Raw genomic sequence first — 26,111 nt, forward strand, 5'->3', positions numbered from 1 at the left:
TCAAACAAGGGTCATCCCTGCATCCCTTTACCAGAAAGCCTGTAAACTCTTGGAAGAATTACAATGGCAAATGAGCAGATGGTGAGTACAGAGTATCTCCCACTTCTGAAGAAAAGGACTACATTAAAGCAATTAAGCAAAACCCTCACATAGCCAATTAATTAGAATTTATATAGCAAATGATGTGGGGTTTTATTTTCAATGTATTTATGGCCTTAAACAAGCATTGGTGAACAAAATCATTTAGCACGCAATAATGTAGTTAGTTGGTGTTAAAAACTGAGGAATAACAAATGACCAGTTGATGGTCCAAATCCAGAATTTAACATTTGTAATCTCTGTTGTTAATGTTTCTGACAGGTGTACTGGCGAAGCAGGAATGGAATCCATAAAAGCAAAACTGTTTCTCTGCCAAACACAGGATCAAGTCAGGTAACACTTTTTTTGCCTTCATGCAGGTATTATATACATTCTGAATGTGTAGTCAGGTGATGGTGTGACTCAGGAGCCCTCAGAGCATTTCCTCCACCAAACATAAAAGCCACCAAGAATCCCATCAACTAGAGTCAGGAACACAGGAAAAGTAACAGTTGTCGGAGTAGTTTTAACACTGAGTCCAGTTAATAAATAATATGACTTGATCTAGGTCTGAGGGTAAATATTACCTTGAATAAACTCTATATCTTATTCTCCTTGCTCTGTGGTTATTACATTAAATAAGACAAATATCATGATTCCAACAATTTTTTCACATCCTCTATTAAGAATAGACTGTGATAAAAACACATAAAGACTTCTTAACATGGCTTGGGAGATATGGAAGGGCTTCCCCATAAAGTCCAAGTAGAAAAAAGGAATGAATCACCAAGAACCAGGTAAAGGTCAGAATCGATAAATGGATGTATTAAGCTGGAGGGAAAAAACATAAATGGTTAGATGAAATTTTTTTCCAGACAGGTAGGCTACGTAGGATGACTTGTGCAGTGGAACAGGGTCTTCAACTGTGTTGGTAGATGCATCTAGAAGCATCTGTGTCACAAATGCATTTCATATGTTTTTAATTTATTCAGAAAAAAAAGGTTACAAGCAGATAATGACACTGAGTAAAATTTTGCTTAGTGATAAGGGAAATATTCTTAAGGGGGACAAGTGTGCTATGAACCAATCTATTGCAAAGTGCAAATTAAACAGATAGTGCACATTTCAAAATCTATCATGAAAAATAATCTTTTCCTTGGACTGTATTATTCAAAAGATCCATAAAAAGTATTTTTTGAACACAGGTCATGACCATTTAGTACACTATAAAATCTATTAGATGATATTTGTATTTATTTTTAGTAAGATACATTAGAAAATAAAACATCAGAGAGCAGGGCACCTAAGGGTTATCAGCATTTTACTCACATTTTTGTTATAGATATATATGTGTCTATGTATTCATGTGTGTGTGTGAGTATGTACACTGGGCTGCTATATGAAATGTCTATCTTACCATGCGTTGTAGTAAAAACATTTGAAAGCCAGATTTCTAGCCAATCTGTGATAGGCTATCAACAGAGTCGAGCGTTTGAATTATTTTTAAATTTCATTATTAAGTAAAATAAAATAAATTGCTTGGCTTTTCTGAACAAAATCCATTGTAACACACTTTTCCCACCATCTTCTCAAATCTTAATCCCTCACTATTACATGCAGATTGGGCAAAGGTCAGGATACAGGAATGAGAAACCACACATCTCTCACCAGTTTCATCCTGGGATTGACAGATGACCCTCAGCTACAGATTTTGATTTTTATATTTCTACTGATCACCTACATGTTGAGTGTAACTGGAAACCTGAGCATCATCATCCTCACATTAGTGGATTCTCACCTTAAAACTGCGATGTACTTTTTTCTCCAAAATTTTTCCTTGCTAGAAATCTCATTCACTTCTGCCTGCATTCCTAGATTCTTGTACAGTATATCAACAGGTGACAGGACTATTACGTAGAATGCTTGTATATGCCAACTATTTTTTACAGATGTTTTTGCAGTAACAGAATTTTTTCTCCTGGCTACCATGTCCTTTGATCGATATGTAGCCATCTGCAAACCCCTGCGTTACATGACTATTATGAAGTACGGAGTCTGCAAAAAGTTTATCTTCTGCTGTTGAATGACCTCTTTGTTGATCATATCACCACCACTTACCTTGGTACTGGACCAGGAATTCTGTGCCTCTAATGCCATTGACCACTTTGCATGTGATGCTCACCCTATGCTGAAGATCTCATGCTCAGATACATGGCTCATAGAGCAGATGGTTATTGTCTGTGCTGTGTTGATTATCCTCATGACCCTGGTGTGTGTGGTTCTGTCCTACATGTACATCATCAGAACAATTCTAAGACTCCCCTCTTCCCAGCAGAGAACAAGAGCCTTTTCCACCTGCTCATCCCACATTATCGTGGTTTCCATCACCTATGGCAGCTACATCTTTGTTTATATCGAACCTTTAGCAGAAGATAAAATGGCCATTAATAAGGGAGTGTCAATAATCGCTACTTCCATTTCCCCCATGTTAAACCCATTTATTTACACTCTGAGGAACAAACAAGTGAAACAGGCCTTTAGTGACTTAGTCAAAAGATTTACATTATTCTCAAAGAATTAGGGGAATATTGATGTCAGTGTCCCTAAGCATATTTTCTTCAGTTTCTATCTACTTTTCTCTTTTCCCAGTGTGGGGCATGGCCTTCCATTCAGTACTGATCCTGGTCAAGTCACCCCTTTCATCACCTTATGAAGTAACTTCTTTGAGATGGTAATATTGATGAAGAAATGTGAGAACAGGTGTTTCAGGAAATCTAAGCATGACTTCTTAATATTTCCTTACCGATGCTGAAAGGATTTGGAAATTCATCATAAAATATTAGTTGAATGTGCACATCTTTCTTCTAAATAAAAATACAAAAAAAGAAAAGAAAAAACAAGAAATCTCCCATCTTACTCAAATAAAAGAGACATAATATTGAAAAGAATCAATAATTTTCTAAGTGTAACAAGGAAATATTTCATAAACCCAAGATACATTTTAAAACAAGGAATAAGTACACAATTTAGGATTTGAAAGAAGCATTTACTCCTGAGGAATCTTTAAAATCACAAGATTCACATATTTTATTGACTGGATCCAATCCAATAGAAAAGTTATTTAAAGCTTGTGAAAGGGACATGAATTCAGTTAAAATGAAGAAAGAAATGTACTGGTATTTCCTGTTAAAGATAAATCTTCCCCTAAAGTTACATAAAAGAGATTGACATTGATGTAGCAAATAAAATGTTAACTCTTGAATGTAGAGTATTTAAGCAATCAGCAGCTAGAGCAAGAAAACTAATATAGGACTAGAAGAGTGATAAATTCATAACCTGTAAGCCAAATATTCTGGGAATGGAAAAAAAGGAAACAGAATATAATGTGAATGTCAATATCAGTGTGAAGATTTGCTTTATTAAAGAATGAAAATATCATTTTAAAGGCAAAATTATGCATGTGTGGGGTAAATGGAAGTGTTTACCCGAAGTTTCCATAATTTCCCTCGGGGCTTTAGTCCATTTACATAGCAGTGGGTGTTTGCCACAGCAGACCCTCTCCTGTCAAGGAGTGGAGAGAAAATGGCCATTCTCCCCTCCCCTCCATTCCTGGTACCTAATTGGTGTGGAGCACACCCGTCTCCAAGGACCCATCCCTGGAGATCCTGGTGGAAGGGGCGGTCTGCGGGATAGGGCGTGAGCACAGCCAGAAGGGACGGACGGAGCGAGGACTGGCTAGCAACCTCGAGCAAGCTGTGAGCAGTAAGACCTCTTTCTCCCAACCTGCCCTTCCCCGTGTCCTCTATGTGTTTTCCCAGATTCATAGGGAACTTGCCCAGGCCAGGGGAACCCCTTACCCTCAGAACTATAGCACCTAATGGTAATACCCTAAAGAAAGATCAGCATTTCATTACTTGTTACATTCTGTACCAACTTTCACCTCTGTAGTGCAACATATTAAAACTTCTGATCCTTGTTCCCTTACTTCAGGCCACTTCTCATATCATGGCCCGGGTAGGCAGGAATTTTCCCTCCATTTTTCACCTTCCAATCTCTGAGGGTCCTCCAATTTAAATGACATTCCAACAAGGAATTTTTCGCTGACCTTGTCTCATGATTCCACTAAGTACCACCAGGCCTGGGTTAGTCCGACACATTCACACTAGTGTCATCACTCACTCACTGCTTTCATACCTTACCAGGGTTTACTTGTTTTCATTCTACCATCAATGGAAAATGCCCTGGAGAATGTCTGCCTCATATACCAAAATCTTGTGTGCTTTATGCTTGGCATCTAGACAAATATTGGTTGCATAGTAGATAATATTCTGATATGATGATTTGAAACTTCTGATGATACAAAATGAGAACTAACATGTGAGGAGAAAAAACAAAGAAGTAACATTTGACATTAATCTGTGAACAAGAGATAAACAAAGGCATGGCTATAAGCAACAATCCTGTTAAAATATTTATTTCTAAATATCTGAAGGAAATAGAATGTAAGCAAGAATTTGATAAAAATGTGTAATATTCATAATCCTGAAAATAATCCTACAAGTTATATCTACAGTCAAAATTTACACTGAAGAAATGTGGAGAAATGATAGTTTAGAAAAGTGAATTACTGCTAGCAAGTAGTAGAACCAGGACTCAAAACTAGTTTATTGATTTTTTTAAAGGAGCTATTTAAGTAAATGTGTCTGAGTCTCCGGACATGCTTTCAAGGAACCTCACAAGAAATACTTATCGGTAGTAAATTTAAGGAAGATTTATTTCATTAACAAAGTACAAAGATAAAAGTAAAATATAATGCATTTATATGATATGCATTATGAATACTAATAATGTAATGATATAATAATGATAATAAATGATATCAATTACTATAATGGATGATATGCTATAAAAACTGTAACATTAAATTTTAAAAAATAAGGTTACCAGTATATAGAAATAAAGAGCAAGTGCAAATGGAAAAAAGAAGTAAAAGTCAAGAGAGGTGAAAATAAAAAAGAGCCTTGTAATGTGAATATTCAAACTCATTGTGAAAAGCCTGCCCCCAGGCATTTTTCTGACTGCTAATCACCTGTTCTATGCAGAGCTTCCTCATAAGATCCCATTAAGAACCTAGAGGACTCTGAATTGATTTCTCAAAACTTAAGAGTACTGGAGAGAAAGGTTCTCCAAGTTTCGGCCCCCAACTTGGACCAGAAATATTTAGTGGCCTTCCACGTTTCAACCAGAAGAAAGAATCTGAGCAGGTATCCTCACCCTATGGCTGTGGTTCAACTTCAGATTTGTGAGATATTTAGCTTCTCTGATTCTTTGATTCTACCTATGCTATTAATCCATCAGCTTAAATCTAGGCAACATATATGCTTCAATTAAGATCTTACCTTTGCTTTTTTTTCCATGTGGGAGTTTCCTAGCCTAAATACAAGCCTAAATGAAGGGTGTAGATTTCAGCTTCTGAATATCAAGTCATCAGTGATAACAATGGATTTAACTGCTGTCACATTACTGATTTCTGACTTTACCAATGGTGAAAAACCGTTTTCTATTCAGGCCTGGTTTATTATCTGGGCTCACAGCTTGGTCACATATGTATAGGACATCCATGATATTAGTATTCTAAACAACAACCTGGCTACTAATTGCTATTATTTAATCACATATGTTCTCAATGTGAGTTTGTAGACACAGGATTCAGATGAGTATAAGTAGTTGTTTCATTCATGATAAGCACAGATTGAAGAATCTGACTAAGATGAGGGAGTTCCCTTAAACTGGCTTGATTTTCCTGCCAAGTTAGAAGCTGCACATTTTTGAAACAATAGGTGAGGACATTCTGCCCCAGCGATCTGACTCAGTGGCAAATAGAGGTGAGAGGGCATTGTGCTTGTCTTACACATAGCCAGTCATTAGTAGTGATTTTATTCCAATCTCAAGCAGATAAATTTTGTAGAAATTTATTCTGCAGCCCTGTTTTTGAAACTGTTGTTAGTAGGGTTTTTAAACATTTATAAAAGGAGATAAGATACATTAACAACCAGATATTGTTTGGTTTAAATAATTATCAACATATTAATATTGTGTTTTTCTATCACCCTCTAATGTTTTATTTCTTGGCTGCTGTGGGTAAAATTGCAATATTTACAGAATCTCTTGCCTGGCCTTAGTGAATGTCCATGTCCATAGGTGTTTCCAAGGGGTGGAGATAAGTAGGGCATCTCCATATCAATAGGTGAATACAAAGGGAATGGGGAGTGAACATGCAACAGACCAAAGAGGTTTGGTGGGGTTCTTTTGCAGGAGAGGTGCCTTCAGCCCTGGAGATGGTAGAGGAGATGTCAGGAGAGGATAACAGGGTGGGTCTGAGGGCCAAACTATTGCTGAGGCTTCTGCTAGAGGCACCAGCCCCTCCTGTATGAAGTTTCCAGGTTATAATAAAGAAAATAAAAATGCAACAATCAAGGGCACCTCAGGGAGAGGAGCAGCTTCCTCTCAAGGTTGTGGAGCCCTCCATGCTCTACCAGGGATGAGCTGGTGGACGTGAGCATCTGATTTCCACAGAAGCCATCAGACCCTCTGCCTCCATGGCTTTTGTGTCTCTGGGATATGGGGGTGGAAAGCATTGATGCGTTGGGTTCTGAAATGGGTAGACTGGTTTCCCTGATGATGCATCCTTTCCTCTGACTCTGGTTTCAAAGTGCCTGTCGCACCTCACGGTGTCAGGTGCATCTGTACTGACTGACAGTAGCCATCAGGGCAGTTTGACCTAATCAGGGTGTTTTACCATACTTACCCACAGGCTGAAAAATGTATCCAGAGCTCCAGCAGTTATTATGAGAGTTGGGCATGTAAAATATCATTTATAATATGGGCCCACACGGCACCAATGAGGAGTTATTCACCATATGAATGAGAAATCTGGTAATCCATACATTTCCATCATCTCTCTTTGGGACCCTAGTGACTTTTTGTGCCCCCACATAGGACAACCCATAAGTGAGGCTAGTCCTACTTTAACAGATCTGGGGAGGTTGAAATAATAAGAGCATGGAAGAAAGTATGGACTACAACTGAAAGGAGAGGTGCAAAAGGCCCTGTGAAGGTCTCCAGGCCCAAGGTTTGAGTTGATTTCATACAGGCCACGGTAGTGAAAGAAAAACTTGATGGAGAGCCCAATAGGATCTTGTTATAACTGTGTCACCAATTAAAGCCAGAGCAGCAGTTCCAGCTGCTGAGGTACAGGACGTGGAAACTGGAGCCAAGGCTTCATGCCCAGCCTATGTCCCTGCAAAACTTCCTGGGGGGCAGTACTCAGGATTCTCCTGGGCCTTCACCCCCACAGGAGGATGATTGGGCATTGTGGTTCAACTGAGGGGGAGGGTCAAGGTCCCCACCTTCGGCGATATCATGTGGACCCGAGGCCACATGTTGAATTAGCGATTCATTTGTCCTTTGTGAATGTCAACGTGTCCTGGAGTTGGTGGACACAGGAGCTGAGTGTTCTCTGATTTATGGCAACCCTGAGTGTTTTCTCAGGACCCCTGCTGTGATAGATGGCTATGGGGGTAAGGCAATTACAGGGCAGAGGGCCCAAATCCCATTGGGAATAGGGTGCTTACACCCAAAAGAGTACACTGTGTACATTTTTCCCATCTCTGAATATATTTTGGGGGTAGATATCCAGCAGGGCCTGTGACTACAGACCACTGCAGGTGAGTTCAGGCTGTGGGTACGTGTGGTAAAGGCCAGTCTGAAGGGACATGCTAAGCACCTACTTGCAGCTCTGCCTGTACCTTGGTGGGTGACGAATGTTAAGCAGTATAAATTGCCTGGGGGACACAAGGAATTTGGAGAAACTCTGAAGGATTTGGAGAAAGTAGGCATCATAAAGCCCACTCACGATCCATTTAATTCCTGGTGTGGACAGCGAAAAGTCAAATGGTTTCTGGCATGTGACTGTGGATTACAGGGAATTAAATAAAGTCACACCCCTTTTGCATGCTGCTGTCCCCTCTATAGCAGCCCTTAAGGACCCACTCAGTCATGAACTAGGGACGAATCATTATGCTGTGGATCTTACTAATGCTTTCTTCTCTACTGATACAGTTCAGGAATGTCAGGAACAGTTTGCCTTCATGGGGGAGGCCGGCAGTGGACAATCACTGTCCTTCCATAGGAATCCTCCACAGTTCCACCATTTTTCACAGACCTGTAGCCCAGGACTTGGCCACATGGAGGAAACTGCAAACGGTGCAGCTGTATGACTACACTGATAATATTATGCTGACATCTGATTCTCTTGAAGATTTCGAAAGGGCAGTTTCTAGACTGCTGCAACATCTATAGGAGAAAGGATGGGCTGTGAGCAGCATCACGTTCAGGTACCTGCTCTGTCAGTAAAGTTCTCCGTGCTTTTCTTGTTGGGTAAAACTAAAGTTCTTCCTGAAGCAGTCATAGACAAGGTCCAGGCTTTCCCTATCCCTACCACGGTAGCAGTATTACATAAGTTTCTGGGTCTCTTGGTCTACTGGAGAGTATTTATCCTGCACTTGCACAAATTCTGAAGCCCTTATACCAGTTGGTATGAAAGGTGTCAGGTGGGACTGGGATGGGACATACATAGTTGCTGCCTTTATTGCTGCTAAGTGAGCAGTGAAGGCTGTAGAGGCCTTGAGTAATTTACTCATCAAGGCCCTGTGAGCTAGATGTTCATGTAACCAAAGATGGTTATGGATGGGGCCTTTGGCCATGGCTTGAATGGGCATGCCAACCAGTTGGGTTCCGGTCACAACTATGGAACGGAGAGGAGGTATGGTATACCGTGACAGAGAAGCCACTGACTGCTCTGAACCACACCTTGCTGGCTATAGATCTCATCCCTGGAACAGCTCTGACCAAAGAAGTCACCACCTATCTCGTGGTGGGAAGTGTGGGAGACTGGATCCAAAGGCCATGGGGTGGCATGCCCAAGATGCCTGCACTGTCCAAATGGGGTTCATATTTTCAGCAGCACAGCACCCTTTCCACTATCCCTTTCAGTGGAGAAATCCAACACCTATTTGGATCAGTGACATATACCAGTGGAAAATAGGAAGAACTTGCTTAAAAGTGATTGGTAGCAGACAGTTTTTATTGGGAAGGAAAAGCCCCTGTACCTGAAGGTGCTTGGTACACAGACGGCTCCAGTCATGGGCTGCCTTCAAAATGGAGGGCGGTGGCTTTCCATCCTCAGCTGGAGAAAATATGGATGGAGGACACAGAGGGAAGTGCAGTCAGTGGGCCGAGTTGCAGGCAGTATGGCTCATCATCAGCAAGGAGCCCTCCGCTGTGGTTGTATGCACTGACAGTTAGGCCGTCTTCAGTGCTTGACCCTGTGGTGACTGATATGGTACTATGACAACTGGGTGTTGGTCACCATCTGCTTCTGGAACAAGAGTTGTGACAAGACCTACTGGCCTCTGTTAGGACTAAGACAGTCACTCTATATCATGTGACTGGCCGTTTGCCTTTGGCATTCCCAGGGACTGATGAAGCAGACCCTTGGCCAAAGTGAGTTGGCTAGAAGGAAAACGTGTTTTAGATGTACCCCATGGTTACACGAGCATTTATGCACATGGGGCAAAAGACAATGTGTGTTGTAGCCCATTGGTTGGGCTTGCTGTCGACCATTGGAGAGGTCAGCAGAGACTGGAAGGAGTGTCTTGTGTGCTCTAAGAGGGACTTACACCGAGTCCCACAGCAACATGGGACAATAGTAAAGGGGCCAATACCCCTTGTCAGGTGGCCAGTAGACTATATTGGGCCTCTGTCCCATCATTAACTCCCACAGGGCGGGGAGTGAAAGTCTGGTATACTAAACCAGGACGAGGTCCCATTCCTGCCACTGTCCTATCAAGGGACCAGTCTCTTGCATATCAGAAGTGTAGTGGTATGCCATGACTTGTGTGGACATAGCTACTGGACTATTGGTTGCTTTCCCACACGTTGTGCAGATCAGCAAACCACCAACAGGGGCCTAGAGCACCTCTTTGCAGCCTATGGCCTGTTGCAGGTGATTGAGACTGATCAAGGTACCCTCTTGACTGGACATGTGTTACAAGAATGGGTGCAGCAATTAGGCATAAAGTGGAAGTTTCATGTACCATATAACCCAACCTGGGCATCCTTGATAGAGTGGTAGAATAGTTTGTTGAAATCTTGCCTGAAGTCTGACACAAATAGTCTACAGGGCTTGTCAGTAACCAAACTACAACTTATGGACAGTGCAAAGACGTTTGAATGAGCAGCTCCCCAAACGAGCCTTAAGCCCTGTGGACATGCTGACACACATTGCTGCCTCTAATATACAACTGTATATGCAAACCAAAGAGGAGTTATTGAAGCCAGGATTATGGCCAGCAGAGCACCATCCTTTTGCCAGCCCAGCTGCATTAACTCTGGAGACTCTGTTGAGTGGATGTGACCCTCAACATTTTGACACATGTGCTAGTGATGGCTCGCCCTTCTGGCACCTTGGGGAAAAGGTCTGGAAGCTGACCTTCTGTGTGTTCTTTGAGTAATGGCAGAGTGGCCCCCGAAGATGCTGGTAGTGTACCCAAAACATCCAGGAGTAAGAGCGTCTTATGGGGAAGTTTTGTTTTATCTTTATGGCCAATGCATGTACCTCCCATCACTCTATATATTGACCCATCTGTAACTCCCACAGGGAGGGCAATGAAAGTCTTGTACACCAGACCAGGACGAGGTCCCATTCCCGCCGCTGTCCTATCACAGGACCAGTCTCTTGCATGTGTTCTACCTGATGGACCAGATTTGCCTATGCTGCTGTCACTAAAACATGGATCTTTTCTCCCTTAAGGTTATTTTCTTCTACAGTCCTTGTGGCCTGGATGTGCCCCCTGGTTACAGCCCACACATGATGATTGCTCTGAACTCCCTACCTGTTCAGCTACTGACTGCCTGTGGAATGGGCGAGCTATAGACTTGATCTGCGTATGGCTATGAACCTAGCTGAATCCTCTGGCTTGAGGGTTATCATGATTTTATTCCTGTTATTATATATCATTAGTCTGATTGTAGCACTCCAGTTTTCTTGCTCACGGTCCGCTGCTGAGGATAGGGAGTGAGTAGATTATGATGTGAAATTTCTTGAGGGGTGGGCTGTGGGTAAAATTGCAATATTTCCAGGATCTCTCACCTTCCCTTAGTGAATCTCCATATCAGTAGGTGTTTTCAAGGGGTGAAGAGAAATAGTATATCTCCATATCAATAGGCGATTACATGGGGGAGCAAGAGCATATCAGAACTGGAGAGTTTGAGTGGGGTCCCTCTTTGCAGCTGGGTTGCCAGAGACAAGATTGAGCAGAAGTGGATGACTGCTTGTAAGCAATAAATGGGTTTCTCTTACTTTATTTCTTCCTTTGGCTAATTTAGGTCTCAAAGGTTATTTGCCCCATGCTGGGAACATATTTCCCCCTGGGAGTTACCTGTGTGAAATTGTGAATCTTTTTTGTTGTTATGATTGAGGATTAGGTAGGAGTTTATTGTCTTGATATTTCACACAGTGTATTTATTACATTAGCTAATGCATTAAAAACTAACATGTTCTTAATTTTTATGTATTAATTGATAATGAATTTTTAAAAAGACATAATAACTTGGTTTCATTACAAAATGTCAAAATTCACACTAACAGCTCTTGTTTAAAACAGATACAATACAGTTTTCACATAGGAATTATGAGTGTTTTTTTGTAAAGGACACTGAAAATAAAAACTTCATTGTACTTACATTTTCCTCAGTCAAATACAACCATGTGTTTTTTTAATCAAAATTAGTTCTCAAAGCTAAAATTTATTTGCATCTTTTTGTTCTCAGTTGCACAAAATGTCACTCTAATATGCAGTTTGAAGATACATATTGTTCTCGGTTGCACAAAATGTCACTCTAATATGCAGTTTGAAGATACATAGATCTTTCTGTTTTTCATCACCAAAAATTATGAAATTTTCCTCACAAAGGATTGTGACTGTTATAGACCTACTGAGTATTTTCTCATGCTGCCTACATAAAAAAGGAAAAAAGCGTTTCTGAGAATAAGTTAGTATTCTCTTAGGTTTTGGAGGTCTTAATATTCTGAGTTCCCTGGACTGAGAGAGCTTTTTACATTAATGAAGTTAGTGGTTTCTTTTATTTAGCAAACTTACAACTTAATGAATAAACAAAAAGATCCATGGAGACAGAGATTCAGTAGAATCACTATGGAATCTTGAGTGTCCTACTCTTGGTAAAATGTCTGAAACATGCAGCTCTGAGGATGAATATAAATCATAATGAATATCCTTAGAGGGTAAAAATGTAGAAAGAAAATACCCAGCTTAGAGATTGCAGCACAGTCAACAGGAATGAGACAATGCACTACCCTACATCATTTTGATTTGTGTTTCTATTTTCTACTCCGAGCATCAGATGACTGATTTTGTCTTCTATTCACCTATGATGTGAAAAATAAAAGTATTTAAAAAATTTATCACATAAAATGAAGTTTTTTGATTACAGATTCAATTTACTTAATAGAAATCAGTCTTTTCAGACTTTCTATTTCTCTCTGGTTTAGTCTTGGAAAATTGCTTGTCTTTTTCTAAGAATAAATCCTTTTCTCCAAGTTGTCCAATTTGTTGGCATTAATTTTTCATATTAGTCTCTTATAATAATTTATATTTCTGTGGTATCATTTGTAACTTCCCTTTTATTTCTGGTTTTGAGTGCTCTTTTTTTCTTAATGAGTCTAGCTAAAGGTTTTTCAATTTTGCTTATATTTTCAAAGGACCAACTCTGAGTTTCGATGATCTTTGTTGTTTTTTAGTCTCTACTTTATTTCTGATCTGAGCTTTATCATTTCCTTCCTTTATCTAACTTTAAGCTTTGTTCTTTTTCTGCTTCCTTTAGATGTGGTATCAATTAGTTTTGTAAGATATTTCTTAATTCTTAAGTTAGACCTTGTATTGCAACAAACTTCCCTCTTAGATCTGCTTTTGCTGCATACCAAAGAATTTGAACCATTGTTTTTATTTTCATTATTTGCTAATACTTTTTGAATTTTCCCCTACAATTTCTTTGTTGACCTATCGGTAGTTCAGTAGTGTGCTGTTTAGCCAACGCATTTGTGATTTTTCCATTATTTTTCTTGTAACTGATTTCTAGTTTCATACCACTGTGCTTGGAAAACATGCTTAATATAATCTCAATGTTCTTAATTTATTGAGGCTTGTTTTGTAGCCTAACATGATCTCTCCTGGATCATGTTCAGTGAGCACTTCAAAAGTATTGGTATTCTGCTGTTTTGGGACATGTCTGCATATCTAGTAAGTCCATTTGATCTAATGTATGCTTCAAAGCAACTGTTTTCTTTCTTTTACATATGTAATATATATTTTATTAAAGAATACTTGATATATAATATTATATTGGCTGCAAGTATACAACATAGTGATTCAACAGTTATCTACATTATTAAATGCTCACTAGTGTAGTTACTGTCAACATAGAACTATGTTACAGAACTATTGACTTTGCTCTCTATTCCCTATGATTTTCCTCCCCATGACTAATTTATATTATGATTGAGCTTTGTACCTCTTTATCTCCTTCACCTATTTTTCCCACTCACCTCAACCCCTTCCCCGTGGTAACCGCTAGTCACTTGTCAGTGCCCATGCGTCTACTGCTGCTCTGTTCATTTTATTTTGTTTTGTTTTTATTCTCCACATATAAGTGAAATCATATGGTATTTGTCTTTCTCCCCCTGGCTTAAATCACTGAGAATAATATCCTCTAGGTCCATCCAGGTTATTGCAAATAAAGTCACAGTTTTCTTACTGATTTTCTGTCTGAAAGATCTATACATTGATGTTAAGTTGGGTGGTAAAGTTCTGTACTATTGTTATATTACTCTCAATTTCTCCCTTTTTGTCTATGAATATTTGTTTTATATATTAGGTGTTTCTTAGCTGTGTACATATAAACAATTGTTATACCTTCTTGTTTGTTTCTATTTTTTGCTTATTTTTACTTAGATTTTTTTCATTTTTCATTGTTCTTTTAAAAGAACTCCTTGTAAACTTTAGAAACCATCTCACTGTCTGTCAGGGTTATACAATTCAACAGTATTTTTTCACTTATAAAAATTTTAGTGATGTCTTGTCAGTCAAAATGGTTAATGTACATATTGTTAACTGGGTACCTTTTCTTTTGTCACTTTTTCATTTTAAATTCTTAAGTAGGATAATTTCTGATTCCTTTATGTTATTGTGGTATCATATGTTTTTAGTAAGGTTTTACTTGTTTATTTTATTTATTTAAGTTCATATGTACTTGCATGTATTAATGTTCATGAGTATTTCACATTAACAAATACATGCATATTGAATTGGTTTACTTTGGAGATGGCACTGAGGATTTCACAACAGCTCTTGGAGTAACTGAAGGAGGAGTGGCAAATACCACACATTCAAGAAGAGGAATGACTTGGGTCAATGAGGAAATTCCTTCCCTTTTTACAAAAAATTGGGGTATAGTTGATATACAATCTTATATTAGTTTTAAGTGTGCAACACAGGGGCTCAGCAGTCACCCATGTTATTAAACCCTTAACCCCACTAGTCCAGCTACGATGTGTCAACATAGAAGATGTTACAGAATCACTGACTATATTTTCTATGCTTTACTACCATCCCCGTGAACAACCTACATTATGATTGAGTATTTTTATACCCCTTTATCCCTGCCTGCTTCCCCCAATTACCCCAACCCCTTTCTGATGGTAACTACCAGTCACTTCTCAGTATCATGAGTCTACTGCTGTTTTGTTCATTCTGTTTTGTCTTTTTTTATATTTCCAAAATATGTAAAATCATATGGTATTTGTCTTTCTTCACGTGGCAGTCACTTTTAAATGAACAGCTGCCTATACTCTGCTTGTTCTGGCTCAGCACCTGGAAGGCTTCTACCACCTGGACCTCCAGAGTGAGAGTCAACCCTCCCCTCTGGCCCACAGAAGTCCCACAGGCTGAGCCTTATATAAGGCATTAGTTTTGTACTCATCCCCTTGCCTGATTTTGGGTGCATAAAAAGTAAAACTATCACTTCTGTGTTTTCTTTTGTGACTTAAGGTTATTTAAAAAACATAATTTTCCTACTGAACTAAAGTTTTCCCACTTTTGCATAACTAGCAAAATAAACCTTCGTATAAAATAAGAGCTATTTGTTAATTTATTCTTTCATAATCCAAGCTGTTCTACTGATCATTTTGTGCTCTCCTATGCCAACACCAAATTTGATATCATTGATTAAGATAAGTATTGGTATTATATAAGCAAGTTTCTATTCAGTAATATTCATTTTTCACATATGTGTTGTACATTCATGGGATTTATTTCTTCCACAGTAACTCGGAGATAATTTATGAAATTAGAAAAATGTAAAGAACTGATTCTAATTATAGAGTTTTGTTAAATTTATATATTGAGTGGGCAAATTTATATTTATAATATATGTTGTATCCATATGGTGATTTATTCTCTGGCAGTCATATTGATAGCTTTGATGTGTAGGGGCTTATTTTGCTAGTTATGTAAATATGGGAAAATTTTAGTTTAATAGGAAAACTGCTTTTTATTTAATAATTGCTTTAGATACCAAAAAGAGCTGAAATGAGAAAATTTTACTTTATATTAACACACAAACAAACTAAATATTGTCAACCTACGTTTGTTTGAGTATGTTGTTTAGTCATCAAGTTACTTAATTTTCTTATTAGGTGTATTGATTTCCTGTTAGGTTTTGTTGTTTTCTAGGTACATAATGGTGTTGTCAGGAGGCAAATAACATATTTCATTGACTCCATTTAAATGCATGTCATAATTTTATGTATTTTAATGTAAAAACATTGCCAGTTAAAATATACACAACATTAAGATGCCACTCATAAGGCACATCTATATTTCAAAAGATCTAAAAATTTGAAAAGAAATGGCTTGCAGATTCTTTAAATAGAGTAGTTTCATAACTTCATTCTGATAATAATCTCAACTATTTTATTATATATATATATCACTGTATTTTAAATATTGCAGTGGGATGTGGAATACCAGTGATAAAAGCGAGCATCTTTATTTGTTTCTTGATTTTAATTCGGTACAGGTGTTTTATTGTTTAATATAGCTGTGTAAATTGTATTTCTTTATATTTTTAATCTCATTTTAATAGCTCATCAAATTCTTATTTTATTTGAAATTTTTAGGATCAATTGCTGATTTTTACGCATTGATAGTTTGAGCCTATTAGTCAAACTCTTATAATGTTCTTTCCTTAATTTGTTATTACAATAAAATCAGGCTGAAATTCATATATATACATACATACATGTATATATGTATATTTATATACAAATATGTATACATTTATCTATCATCTGTCACCTGCCTATAATCTATAATTTATCAATCTATCTGATCTATCTTTGCCTTTGTATAATTAGAGTAAATCTTAACTGATCATAGAGTAAGTTTTGGCTACTTGTTGGGCTCTGCTGAAGTAGTCCCCCACACTCATCAGGGAACTTTAATAGTTTGCCTTATAATGTCTTAATGGCAGTTTTGTTACAACATTAAGATGTCTTCATACAATTCATTGGGGAGAATTTTTTTTATTGTTTGGGTAACTGAAGTCATGATGAGATTCCCTGTTGTTTACATGGTTCACTGTAAAGAAGTCTGGTCCTTTTGCCTCATGAATGTTTAGTCTTCTCTTCCCAAATACATGGAAATTGATGTTTAAGTTTTCCACATCTTGATGAATTTTTAAAAGCTTGTTCATTGGCTGAAGGTCTACCTATTTTGTTGTTGTTGTGGAATCATGATAGTACATCCATCCATAAAGTTATTCTAATTTCTACTGAACTGGTGTTTATGTCTTCTTTCTGATTTTTAAGCTTGAATATGTTGCCCTTTGTTCATATTCATTCACGTTTGATAGAAATTTATCAATTTTCTTGAAAGTTTTAAAAGAATCAACTTTTAGATTTTCTATATTTTAAAATTTAATTTTCTATCATTAGTAAAATCTATATCCTACATATTTTGGATTAATTTTATGGGCTTTAAAAATTTTATAATGAGCAGTAATTGCTTTATTTTTGGTTCTATTATTTTATAAAATAATTAGATACATTAATGTTTGCATAATTTTTTATTCCTTCTGTGTATAGCTTTTTTATGTTTTATATGCATTGTTATGAAGTATCTCTATCTCATTCCATATGTATTTTCTTACTTCCAGAGATTTATATTTGTATTCATTTTTTAATTCTTTATTTGTAGCATTAGTAAATTGTTTTTATACAATTTGGAGTATAAAGCCCCATTTTAAATAGACAGTAGTACATCATGATGTTTCCCGCTTTCTCATCCACAGTTTGTAATTCAAGAAGAACAGAAGACCTTCTTAAGGAAATTGTTTTTCCATGAAAGTGGGCAGTTCTTTCCCCCTAAATCACACTTTTAAAGTCTTGAATTTATTTTATTCTATTAGTTTTATGTGCTTTCACCACGTGGATCCTGACACTTCACCTCCCACCTCCATGTGGACATTCAGCTCAAGTCCCTGTAACCCATAAGTCAACAACTTGCTCCTCCCCATGGTTTCCTTTCTTGGGAATCCACAGATGATAGATGAGGCTTTTTATCCTCATTTCTAATAATTCTGTTTCTGATACCTTATGATTGCCTACATTTTAACCTTTACACTTACCTGTATATTCAAAAGAATATTTGTGAGATTTTATCTAGCATATTTTTTTTTTGTGTTTTTCTGGAGCATTAGAGATACCACTATCTTCTCTCTCAATGGTTCCTAATGCCCTCATTTATTCCGTTCAGTATTTTATCATAAAATTTCAATTCTTATTTGAATATTTGTACTATTTTATGAACATTTGAGTGATCATTTACTTATTTCACTAATAAGTTACCAGTGTCATGAGAAACTGTTTTTTATTATGTTATAAAATTAAGTTACATGGGGTCATGTATATCTAAAATGAATTTACACCAAGTATGCATCCATTTTCTTTACTGAGACAAATCTACAAGAGGTGGATTAAAAAGCAAAGGAAAGAAATGAGTTGAATAAGGTACAATGTAAGTAAATCTAAAGAGGAACTGAGGAGTATAACAATTGAAATATTGATTATTAAAAGATAAATGTAATAAACTTCAATAGAAAGGTTTGAAAGACACTCACCTTTTATTTTAACTCTATTTATTCAGTGCTATTTTATTTTTTTAAGAATGACACAATTCTTTTGATTGAGTCCTTGAAGGCTTTCTTTACTTGCTTATTTCTCAGTGTATAAATAAATGACTTTAGGGTAGGTGAAATGGAAGAAATGAGCAGTGAAACCACTTTGTTAATAGTCACTTCTTCTTTGGATGCAGGATTCATGTAAATGAACATGCAGGTGCCATAGGTGATGGAAACCACAACCATGTGGGAAAAACAGGTGGAAAAGGCCTTTTTCTTTGCTGGACAGAAGGAAATCCTAAAATTGTCTTGGTAAAATAAGCATAGGAGAGAACTATACATATAAGGGTCACAATAAGGGTCAGCAGAGCACAAAGTAAAACAGTTTCTTCCATGAACCATGTGTCTGAACATGATATCTTCATCAGGGGAGAGGCGGTCACAGGAGAAAATGATCAATGACGTTTGAGTCACAGAATTTCAGATTTAGCCCCAGACTAAGTGGGGAGGTTATGACTAACAATCCAGCCGGCCAACAGCAAAAAACAAGTCTCTTGCAGACCCTGCTGCTCATGATGGTCACATAATGCAATGGTTTGCAAATGGCCACATGGCGGTCATAGGACATAGCAGCCAGCAGAAAAAATTCTGTTACTGCAAAGAGGTCAGTAAAAAACACTTGAACGACACAAGCATTATAGGCAATGATCTTGTCACCTGTTGCTTTGTCATACAAGTACCTGGGAATGCAAGCAGCTGTGAATGAGATCTCTTAGAAGGAGAAATTTTGCAAAAAAAAGTACATGGCTGTCTTAAGGTGGGGAATCCACAAAGGTGAGTGTGAGGATGGTCAGGTTTCCAGTTACACTCAGTGTGTAGGTGAGAAATAGAAAGACAAAAATCAGGACCTGCAGGTCAGGGTCATCTGTCAGTCCCAGCAGAATGAATGTTGTTGCTGTATAGCTTTTCATCACTAGTGGCTTCTGTCCAATCTGCATGCCCAACAATTCAGAGAGATCATTATACAGGTTATATTATCTGTGTAAAATTTGATTGTATCAGTATTATCTTCACTATATTTTCACATATATTAAATCGTACTATGGATATAACTAAGTTTATCTGCTACTTTGGTGTGCTTTTATGGGTAGCGAAAAATATCATTTGACTCCTCCAAATTCTTCCCTATTCAGAGCTAAATTTAAAAATCACCATATTGTTATACTTTTGGTTAACAGTTCAGTCTTAGTGAAAATGATTATACATGATATGTAAGTAGACTTATTCTAGAGTCTTGATCAGAACTTGGAGCTTCCATTCCTTCTTTTTTTTATCTTCCATTTTTCCTCTCAGATAAGTGTATTTTTTCTTATGAACAATGCTAAACCTTAATGGACCACATGGACTCTTCCTTCATCTTCCTTCTATATTTCTCTTTCAGTGTGCAAGCTGTTATGCAGAATATACTGACAAATTCACTTAAAAATTACCCATATGGTATTTTTCTTTTATCTTTTTGCCTGTTTCAATTCCTTGGACCTATTATTTCCTGTTCACTTCTGACTATACACTCGGTCACTGTTTTTTGCACAATTCCTATAATTTTATATTACATCTGTCACTTAATGAACACTTAATTTCTGTTTCTAGTAACGAGTAATTTCTGGCATATTGAATTGACTACCAAACATATCTACTTATATATTGAACCACCTACCAAACATATCTGCTTGTATGCATCACATGCCTGACCACCTCAATGTTCTTAAAACAGAAGTCATGGTTTTCCCGTGGTAGGTCACCTTCCCTCTTATCCTGTGTGCTTACCAGGCTCCATTTGTCGACCATGTGTTCTGTGGCAGGTATCACAGTGAACACTTCTCTTGTGTACTTTATCCTATATTCCCCAAACATCATTGTTTTTTAGGTGAAGCATCACTTCCCCTGGGAAGGTTTCTGCGATTCTGATGACTATCTTAGCCAACACACCCAGTCCTGGGCTCCAATAACAAAGCTTGCCACTACATCATGTTTAGCCATAAAATGTGTTTTTTGGGATTATGTCTCTCTCACTGTGACAGTAATGACAATACAGTCCCATGTATATTGTCAATGTCTAAAGAATACTTCCTGAATAAATTTACATATCCTGACTTTACCTAGCATGCACAAAGATACTTTCTTCATATTTGGACTTAAATTCATATTGCTCTTTCACTGAATATGTTTATTGAATTTTCTTATTTCTGACTCTATTACTAGAAAATTGTGTGTTTCTTTGCTGTTTTTAAACAAAGAGCTATTTTTATTAAGTCACATTGTGAAGTGATCTTTACAATTGTGACAAGAGTTGCAATTGCTTTCTCTTCCTTGGTTTTTCTTAAAAGTAATTGTGTTTTTATTGACTGTGTCTCCATTCTTACAGTTAAATACAGAGATAATGGATTTTTGATGCTGAGTTCATGCCAAAAACTGCTCCACAGTAACTTCCTCAGGCATCAAGAATTAGTTTTATAGTGGGGGTTTGAAAGTTTTAATTTTCAAATAGTGTTTCAGTGCTTGTAATCCTCTACTTGCAGTCCACTTACTCTCCTGTCATTCTTTCTCCTATCTCTCAAGTTGCATATGCATCACTACATCATCTTACTCAAATCAACCTTCTATGGGCATAGGCATTGCTCAAAGCTCAATTTTTTTTTTTACAATACATTACACAGTATTATAAGGTGCAATTCAATAAACTAATTGACAATGACATATAACCACTGCTTTCTGTTTATCTTACAATGACTATTTGAAAGGAGGCAGAGATTTCTAGTGAATGATGTTATACAGCCTGTCTTTTGCAGTGATGAAGGAAGAAATAGAAACACATGTGCATACATGCACAAATACACTCATACACATGCAATGGGTGCTTGTCTTTTGCAACTGGAGGTTGATGATGTAACTGACATAGTTTCTGGGTATTCCTTATATCAGGATTCCTAATTATATACCCACCTATTTACTCTTACGACATCTCATGTACATTTTAGAGGCTTTACAAAGTATCTGGGTTATAACATATATCTCATTTATCTGATTATGATGTCGGTAGGCGAAATCTTTTTCTCTCAGAGAAAAATGTAGCTAAAATTTCACAAAGGAAAATATTATTAATATTGCAAAACTTTTCATACTTTTCTCTCAGTCAATGGTAACTTCAGCAAGTTGTTTAAATACAGTAATTCTTAAAGGAACTTAGCTAAAATTGGTAAGTTTGATAAATTCTCGTGTGAATTTCTTTTCACTTTTGCTTATATACTCATGTTCTCACTCACAGGTTCTCTGAACCAAATAAACCTCTCTGATACCAAAAAATGGTCCCCAACAAATTAGATTGATTTTCTCATGAAAGTCAAAGAATATTTTCTTACAAGAGATAAACATGATCCTAATGGCAGTGGAATGCAGAAACCCTCTTTTCTTTGAAAGAGCCGGCATTTCAGTAACTTCGTAGAGGGACAGAGGTTTGAGCAATACAAACTTCGACTTTTTTTTTGTAGTTTGCTCCAGCTGCAGAGTAATGAATAAACAAGAGGTCCTCGGTGATTTACACTCAAAAGTCATCAGTGAATCTTCGCAGTAATTATATTTGGAAAAAGCAAAATAAATAACAAAGACTGTTCTGGGCCAAAGTCCTCAGAGAAAAGAGGAGAACTAACAGGTTATTTCATTTTCTTATTTTTCTTAATGCTTTATTGAAAGAAAATCAACGTACAAAGCTTGCAAATAGTTAAAGTGTATGATTCGGTAGGTTTTGACGTACGTACACTCATCTGAGAACAGTAACACAGAGGAGTGAACATGCCCATCACTCCCAAAGGGTCCTTGCTCATCCTCGTTCATCCCCGTGGCCCCCTGTGACCTCGCGCTCTGCACTCCTCCGTTTCTAGTCAAACCCTCATACACTTTCTGCCACTAGAGATTAGTTTGTTTTCTTGTAGAAGTTTAAATAATACAGTAATGCAGGATTTTCTTGGGGGGTGGGTGTCTGGTTTCTATCAGTAAATGTGGATTTAAATTTATACTTGCTTCATGTGTGTCAATAGTTCGTTCCTTTTTCTTCTGAGTAGTATGCCGATGTTAGTGGGCCTATGAGGTCTTCCCAGTTTTTGACTATTACAAATAAAGCTTCTGTGAAAAGTCGTCTATTGGATTTGTATGCAAATATTCTGTCATTTCTTTTGGGTAAATATTTGGGATGAAATGAAACGGTTAGTTGATAAGTGAGGTGTACCTCTGACTTTTAAAGAACCTGTCAAACTATTTTCCAATGGGCCTTTAGCATTTCACATTCCCATTATCAGTGTAGGAGAGTTCCAGTTGTTACACAAAAATGCCAAACCTTCACATGATCAATTTTTAATTTTAGCATTCTAGAAGGTATGTCGTGGCATGTCATTCTTGTTTAGATTTACAATCCCCTAATGACATACGATGTTGGGCATCTTTTCATATGTTTCTTTGACATTTGCATATCTTGTTTAGTGTGGAATTTGGTAGATCTCTTGCCCGTCTTTTAAATTGAGTTTTCCTATTGTTGAGTAGTAAGAGTTCTTTTTCTGGACAAGGTCCCTTACCAGACATATGATTTTAAGATGTTTTCTCTAGCAGTGCGGGTTTTCCTGTTTCTGAATGGTGTCCTTTGGGCAAAAGACATAATTAACTTGGATGAAGTCAAATGACCTCTTACCTTGTACTTTGGAACAAAATCTAAGGAACCAAAATCTAAGCAAAGATTTTTATTTTCTTCTAAGAGTAGCTTTCACTTTTAGTTCCCTAATTAATTTGAGTATTAATTTGTTATTGCATGAGAAAGATGCCTAAATTCACTCTTTTGCATGTGGATATGTGGTTGTCTAGTACTGTTTGTTGAAAATGGTATTCTTTTCCTGGTGAATTTGTCTTGGCACCCTTCTTATAAACTAGTTTATCATTATAGTAGGGGTTGAATAGTCCCTAAAAAGTACTAAGTACTAACCCCACAGATCTTGTAATTATGAGCTTGTATAGAAAAGTGTCTTTGCAGATGTAATTGAGCTAAAAGTTTTGAGGAGGCCCTAAATTGGTGACTGGTTGTCCTTATAGAAAGGAAAGAATACACAAAAATATACAGGGAAGAAATTCATGTGAAATGGAGGCAGAGATTAGAATCATGATGCCACGAACCAAGGAATTTCAGGGGCCTTCAGAAACTTAAGGAGATGTGGGAGGATTCTCACCTTTTTTTTTCATTGTTTTTGGGACAGTCTTTGTGTGGGGAGGCTTTCTGGTTATTAGACAGTGTTTTGGAAAAAAACTAAATTCGGTGAGAAGAAACACTATAGGCAGAGAAACTAATGAACAGGGTCACTGGAAGGTTTAGAAAAGCACAGAAGAAAGATCTGATGGAAAGATTATCTGCATGATGTTCCTGGGGGACGTTTGAGATATTCATGGTGACTATATTACTTATACTACTTAGAGAACAATCATTCCTGGTTTGTTCCTAAATCCTTGATTGTGTCTTCAGCTTTATATAATTTTGTATTATTGTAGGACAATAAGAGAAGGGTCAGGAACCACCAGGGAACAGGCCACCAAACATTCTTTAGTACAAATTAAGTGTTGGGAAAAGGAAAAATATTTGCCAAACACTTGATCTTTGAGTCACTTTTCTTTGCCCCTAAGGGCCTTTGAAAACTTAAAGTGATCTGAATAAGCACTTTAAATGTTACTGATCTAACCGGTCAATTAAAAGACAATGATTATGAGTGAATTAAAAACAAGACTCCCATAAGGAACTTCATAATTTCTTCTGTTACATTCTTTTTTTCCTCTGTGTGTTCCTAAGAGATTCTCCACAAGAAAACAACTTTAAATACAGACTCAGAATAAAAGGAAAGAGATCAACATTTATCATTCTAACACTAATTTTAAAAAAAGGTAGAACCCCTATTTTAATTTCTGCCTTAAGTATTATGATTTCCTTACATTTTCTTCGTTTGGTTTTGGTTTACTCTTCTTTTAGAGGTTTCCTACAGTGGAAGGCTCTTTTACAGATTTGAGCTCTTGCATTTTAAAAAAAAAATAGGTGTGTTTATTGTGTGTACACATTTCTCTGTATGCACTGCTTGACTTTTCTGTGATTTCATTTTAATTCCCTTGTTTCCTTAACTGTAAGTTTTAATTATTTTCTTGGGTGTGCTGGGAGTTACAATGAACATCTTAACTTTTAACAAGCTAGTTCTGAATAGCCAAATTAATTTCAGTAGTAGGCAAAACTGTTCAAATGCTACAGTGTTCCATTTTCCTGTCTTGGTTTATTCCTATAAGTTTTGATATTTTATGCTTTTGCTCTCATTCATCTCAAAGTATTTTCTCAAAGTATTTTCTCATTTTTCATGTGATTTATTCTTTAATACATTGGCTGTTTAGGAATATCTTGTTTACTTTTCATATAGTTGTAAATTTCTCAAATTTTCTTCACTTATCGATTTAAATTGTATTATATTGTGGTTGGAGGTCATAATTTGTGTGATTTAAATCCTTTTCAATATAGTGATGCTTGTCTTATGGCTTAATATGTGATGTGTCCCTAGGAAATTTCCATGTGCATTTGAGAAGAATGTGTATCTTGCTGTTTGGTGGAGTGTTCTATAGATGTGTATTAGGTCTCACTGGTTTATATTGTTGCTCATTATCTTCACTTGATAATCTTCTGCCTAGTTCTTCTATTTATTATTGAAAGTCAGTATTTAAGCTCCCCACAAATATTTTTTGAATATTGTTTCTTTTATTTTTGTCAGTTTTTGCTTCATGTCTTTGGGGCTCACTTGGTAGTTGAATATATATTAATAATTATTATATCTTTCTGAGTTTTATCATTATAAAATACTTTTCCTTGCTTCTAGTAACAATTTTTGTCATTTGTGTTTTTTTTGTCTGACATTAATATAGGCACTTCAGCATCTTTTGGTTGGCATCTATTTGTGAATCTTTTCCTTAAAACCTACTTAGGTTTTGAATCTAAAGTATGTGTCTTGTAGATAGTATAGAGTTAGATAATTTTGACAATGTATTCTGTGATTCTATACCTTTTCATTGAAGAGTTTATTCTATTTATATTAAATGTAGTACTGGACAAGGTAGGATTTAGGTCTACCATTTAGCTAGTGTGTCTGTATGTGTCTAACACCTTTTTGTTCCTTTGTTCCTACTTTACACCCTCTATACATTAAATCAATATTTTTCTGTGATTTCATTTTAATTCCCTTGTTTCCTTAACTATAAGTTTTAATTATTTTCTTGGGTATGCTGGGAGTTACAATGAACGTCTTAACTTTTAACAAGCTAGTTCTGAATAGCCAAATTAATTTCAGTAGTAGGCAAAACTGTTCAAATGCTACAGTGTTCCATTTTCCTGTCTTGGTAGTATTATTGTTGTAAAAATTACATCTTTATGCATTCTAAGCTCAGCAACACAATTTTATTATTGCTTTATGCAATTGCCTTAAATCAGATGGCAAAAAAAGTGTCATAAAAAGAAACATAATTTACATTGTCCTTTATATATTATGTATTTACTATTATTGGTGCTCTTAATTTGTGTGGATTGAAGTTATTATTAGTGTCCTTTCCCTTCATCCCCAAGGTCTCTCTCTTCAGTGTTTCTTGTGGGGCGGTTCTATTAG

General features: G+C 36.7%; 1 long non-coding RNA gene and 2 pseudogenes across 2 annotated transcripts in view; 2 read left to right on the top strand and 1 right to left on the bottom strand.

Annotated features, from left to right (window-relative positions):
* LOC118966879 (uncharacterized) overlaps positions 1-22,402 on the top strand; it is a 112,712-nt gene extending 90,310 nt beyond the window's left edge. The window contains exons 2-3 of one of the 2 annotated variants that reach the window (XR_012121444.1): positions 361-432; positions 21,942-22,402. This is a non-coding gene — a long non-coding RNA (uncharacterized lncRNA). Of the gene's footprint in view, positions 1-360; positions 433-2,727; positions 7,582-21,941 lie in introns of those variants that run through there. The other variant, XR_012121445.1, reaches the window with a different exon arrangement.
* Positions 1,110-2,718, top strand: LOC140843589 (olfactory receptor 6C2-like; annotated as a pseudogene).
* Positions 17,401-21,932, bottom strand: LOC140843587 (olfactory receptor 6C68-like; annotated as a pseudogene).
* Positions 22,403-26,111: the final 3,709 nt, after the last annotated feature.

The sequence above is a fragment of the Manis javanica genome, chromosome 10, assembly GCF_040802235.1.
Source record: "Manis javanica isolate MJ-LG chromosome 10, MJ_LKY, whole genome shotgun sequence".
Classification (NCBI taxonomy): Eukaryota; Metazoa; Chordata; class Mammalia; order Pholidota; family Manidae; genus Manis; species Manis javanica.